This window comes from Tupaia chinensis, unplaced genomic scaffold, assembly GCF_000334495.1.
Source record: "Tupaia chinensis unplaced genomic scaffold, TupChi_1.0 Scaffold000165_2, whole genome shotgun sequence".
In the NCBI taxonomy this organism is placed as follows: domain Eukaryota; kingdom Metazoa; phylum Chordata; class Mammalia; order Scandentia; family Tupaiidae; genus Tupaia; species Tupaia belangeri.
In genome coordinates this window covers 3,863,771-3,867,798 of record NW_006159640.1, presented here as the reverse complement: position 1 = coordinate 3,867,798, position 4,028 = coordinate 3,863,771, and the positions used below count along the sequence as shown (strand labels likewise).

At 44.6% G+C, this 4,028-nt stretch overlaps 1 pseudogene; it reads left to right on the top strand.

Annotated features, from left to right (window-relative positions):
* The first annotated feature begins 663 nt into the window (after positions 1-663).
* Positions 664-1,735, top strand: LOC102478106 (enoyl-CoA delta isomerase 2, mitochondrial pseudogene; annotated as a pseudogene).
* The last annotated feature ends 2,293 nt before the right edge of the window (positions 1,736-4,028 follow it).

The window sequence follows — 4,028 nt, the reverse complement described above, 5'->3', positions numbered from 1 at the left end:
ACACCCCACCCCCCACACACCCCGCTGGCTATGGTGAAGATGGCGGGGAGACTGGTGAGGCGCTGGTGTCCACGGTAAGCATGGCGCCCTGGCAGAGCTTGGCCTGACGTCGCCCTCAGGACTTGGTTGTCCTCGAGCGGGTTGCCATCCCACGGATCTAGCCTATTTTCTGGTTTGAGCAGCAGCCTGTATGGCTTTAGCTGAGGCGCCGCCGAAGAGTGACTTTCCTTGCCGAGACGCGCTCTGTCGCTGGGCCGAGAGGGGTCCAGCTGGAGCTGGGAAGCCAGGGCTTGGCGCTCCCGGGTGCCCGTCCTTGGAGCGCTGGGTCCCTGACGCTGCCGCCCGCAAGGACCAAGACTCCGAGGCTGTGTGGCCCCCGCAGCGCCTGGTGCTTCGTGGGCCGCCCCGGCCTGCGCATCCACCCCGCTCCTCGGGTACAGAGGATTTAAGCAGCTTTGCCTGTGTGCTGGACGCTGTGGAAACACTGGCCATTGTCGCCACTGTGGGATTACAGTATTTGCTTTCCGAGAAATATGTGTGCTGTGTCCAGCCAGAAAGAACAACTGTAAAGCAAAAATTCTAAGGAAAAAGGGAGTTTATTGGTATCTCAAAGCTAGCATCGGCCCTCTGCAGGTGGTTGGTTTCTCAGTATTTCAGCTGCACGAGACCAGGGTCATGTGAGCCAGTCGGAAAGACTTTGAGAATGCAATGAATCAGGTGAAACTCTTGAAGAAGGACCCAGGAAATGAAGTGAAGCTTAAACTCTACGCACTATATAAGCAGGCTACTGAAGGACCTTGCAGTGTGCCCAAACCAGATGTGTTTGACCCGGTCAATAAGGCCAAATGGGATGCATGGAGTACTCTTGGCAACCTGCCCAAGGACAGTGCCAGGCAGAACGACCTGGATTTAGTGTCCAGTTTTGAGTTCTTCTCCTGAATCCTTCAGCCAGGTGCAGCCTGGAGCTGACAGGAAACCAGCTGAGTATCAAACGACCTCCGAAGATGGCATAACAAAGATCATGTTCAACCGGCCCACCAAAAAGAATGCTGCCAGCACCCAGATGTATGAAGAAATTAAACTTGCACTTAAAGCTGCAAGCAAGGACGACTCCATCATAACTGTTTTAACAGGGAACGGTGACTATTACAGGAGTGGGGATGACCTAACTTCACCAATAGTCCACCTGGGGGAGTAGAGGAAAGAGCTTAAAATAGTGGCATTTTGCTGAGGGATTTTGTACTCTGTTTTATAGATTTCCCTAAGCCTCTGATTGCAGTGGTAAACTGTCCAGCTGTGGGAACTTCCGTCACCCTTCTAAGGCTGTTTGATGTTGTGTACGCATCTGACAGGGCAATGTTGCATACCCCATTCAGTACACTAGGCCAAAGTCCAGAAGGATGTTCCTCCTACGTATTTCCAAAGATAATGGGCTCAGCCAAGGCAACTGAGATGCTTGTTTTTGGGAAGAAGTTAACAGCAGGGGAGGCATGGGCTCAAGGACTTGTTACTGAAGTCTTTCCTGATAGCACGTTTCAGAGAGAAAGCATATATGCTGAAAGCATATGCAAAGATCCCTCCAAATGCCCTGAAAGTTTCAAAAGAAGTCATCAGAAACAGGGAGAAAGAAAAGCTTCACGCTGTTAATGCTGAAGAATGCATCACCCTCCAGGAAAGATGGCTGTCTGAGGAATGCACAAATGGAATCATGAACTTCTTATCCAGAAAAGCATAACTGTAATGGCAATTACTGCGAAGTTAAGCCTGTCAAAGGGGAAGGGGCCTAGTTCTCTGGTTTTCTGTACCTGAACTAAATAAACTTCATCATGTCTTTTCTCAGTGGTAAAAAAAAAATCTTTAGTGAATGAATACAATGTGAAAAAAACAGGCATGGAAAACAACTGCACTTACCAGAGACAATATGAGAGAAGGGGGGCAATTGGCAGATGGTGAAAGGTAGGGAATCAAGGGAGAGGAAAAAAAGCAAAATATATATGAAGCAAGAAATAGAAAATTATTTGTTGATGATAACATGTATGGTTATATCCATGATTGAGCCAATATACAATGTATACTGGTTAGAAAATTTCATTTTGTATGCTGTATTGATGTACAGTGAATGACTGTAAAGAAAGAGAAAGAAAGAGAGAAAGAAAGAAAGAAAGAAAAAACAGTGCAACAGAAATGAACAATGCCTTTGACAGACTCATTAGTAGATGGAACATGGCTGGTAAAAAAAAAATCTCTGAGCATAAGAATACATCAATAGACACCTTCAATACCTGGACTACCCTTTATCCTACTGGTTAAGAGCCAGATCCACATGACCAACCACAGTTCAAATCCTGGCCCCGGTGACTTAAAAAACACACCAAGCATGTGTGCATGTGTGTTCCAAATCCCAAAAGGAGGGAGAGATGGAAGAGATGTATGTGATTGTGGTGTGACAATGCCCATTGGGGGTGCTTTCTCCCTCTTCCTACCCTCTGTCTCTTTCTGGCAAACACTTATGCCCTCTGACAATAATAATTTTAAAAAAGAAACCTTCAAAACTGAACAGCAGGGGCCAGCAGGTGGAGTGGTGGTTAAGGGCATTGGACTCCCACATAGCCAACCACGATTCGAGTCCCAGACCTGGTAGCTTGCTTTCTCACTTTTCCTGTCTTTCTCTTGCTCTGTTCCTCGTCAAATTAAAATTAATTAATTAATTAATTAATTAAAATAAAATTCTAAAAAAAAAAAATACTGAACACCAAAGAGAAAAAGACTGAAAAATATCCACCACAAACTGTGGGACAACTACAAAAGGTATAACACGCATATAATGAGCACACCAGGAAAGGAAAGAGAGAAAGAAACAGTAGAAATATTTGAAGCAATAACAACTGAGAATTTCTCCAAAATTAATGTCAGGCACTAAACCACAGATCCGAGAAGTTAGGAGAACACCAAGCAGAACAAATGCCAGAAACATGATAACTAGGGATACTATATTCAAACCACAGAAAATCAGAAAATGAAAAATCTTGAAAGAAGCCAAAGGGTGGGAGGAGTCTTACCTACAGAGAAGCAAAGATAAGAATTATATCCAACTTCTCCTCAGAAATCATGTAAGTAAAAGAGAGCAGAGTAAAAGATTTAAAGTATTGGGAGGAAAAAAAAAAAAACCACCAATGTAGAATTTTGTACCCTGCTAACTTATTCTTCAAAAGTATAAAAGAAATTAGGATGGGGACCAGCAGATGGTATAATGGTTACATTGCTGGACTCCTATGTAGTTGAGCGCGGTTAAAGTCCTGGACACAAAGGCTCGAAACACACTAGGCACATGTGCGTGTGTGCCCAAAATCCTAAGAGAAAAATAGAGAAGGGATTGCAGCATGGCCATCTCCCTGTGGGGTGATTTCTCACTTTCTGTCTCTATGGTGAGCCCATGCACCCTATAGCAAATATCTCTCTCTAAAAAAAAAAAGAAAGAAAAATTAGGGCTAAATGGTGGCTCAATGGTAGGACATGACATTCAGTGAGGCAATCCCACATGAGAAGGTTCCTGGTTCAGGTTCAGAGGACTCGAGTGTGACAAGCATGTGTTTGCCCATGAACTGGGTCTGGTTGAAACTAGGGGTAGATCACGGTGTCAGAACCCTTTTGAGGGTACTCTCTCTCTCTCTCTGTATGCACACATACACACACACACACACACACACATACATATTTATGGCTTTGTCTCTCTGACTCATGGAAAGAACTTATTTTAAAAAAAATAATAAACACCAGGAAGCAGTGTGGTGGTGAAGGCACTGAATCTCACATGGATGACTGTGTGGTTCAAGTCCCAGACCCAGTGGCTTGAGAAATCATACCAGGTGTATGTGCATCATGCCCAAAATCCCAAAAGGACAATGGAGAAGGGACTATGGCATGGCCATCTTCCTGGAAGGTGCTTTCTCACTTTCCCTTTCTGTCTCTGTCTCTCTTGCAAGTCTACACACCCTATAGCAAAAAAAAAAAAAAAGTGAAAGAGAAAT